The 598-nt window shown below is 45.8% G+C and overlaps 1 pseudogene; it reads left to right on the top strand.

The window, feature by feature from the left end:
• The first annotated feature begins 322 nt into the window (after window positions 1-322).
• Window positions 323-412, top strand: LOC119469366 (annotated as a pseudogene).
• Window positions 413-598: the final 186 nt, after the last annotated feature.

Below are 598 nucleotides of genomic sequence, written 5' to 3'. Positions count from 1 at the left end.
AAAAAAAAAAAAAAAAAGAACAGGCCGGGCACGGTGGCTCACGCCTGTAATCCCAGCATTTTGGGAGGCCGAGGTGGGTGGATCACTAGAAGTCAGGCGTTCAAGATCAGCCTGGCCACTATCGTGAAACGCCATCTGTACTAAATATACAAAATTAGCTGGGTGTGGTGGCACGTGCTTGTAATCTCAGCTACTCGAGAGGCTGAGACAGGAGAATAACTTGAACCTGGGAGGCGGAGGTTGCGGTGAGCCGGGATCGGGCCACTGCACTCTAGCCTGGGTTACAAAGTGAGACACGGTCTCCAAAGTAAAAAAAAAAAAATAAAATAAATAAAAAAGAACAATACAGAGAAGATTAGCATGGACCTTGCGCAAGGATGACATGCAAATTTGTAAAGTGTTCCATATTTTTTGATAGCACAACAGGGTGATTACAGTCAACAATTTATTGTACATTTAAAAATAACTAAAAGAGTAGAATGCCAGGCGCAGTGGCTCACGCCTGTAATCCCAGCACTTTGGAGACCAAGGCAGGCAGATCACCTGAGGTCAGGAGTTCAAGACCAGCCTGGCCAACATGGTGAAACCCCATCTCTAC

Source organism: Cebus imitator, unplaced genomic scaffold (genome assembly GCF_001604975.1).
Source record: "Cebus imitator isolate Cc_AM_T3 unplaced genomic scaffold, Cebus_imitator-1.0 Scaffold18, whole genome shotgun sequence".
NCBI classification, from domain to species: Eukaryota; Metazoa; Chordata; class Mammalia; order Primates; family Cebidae; genus Cebus; species Cebus imitator.
This window is presented reverse-complemented; position numbering and strand designations above follow the sequence as displayed.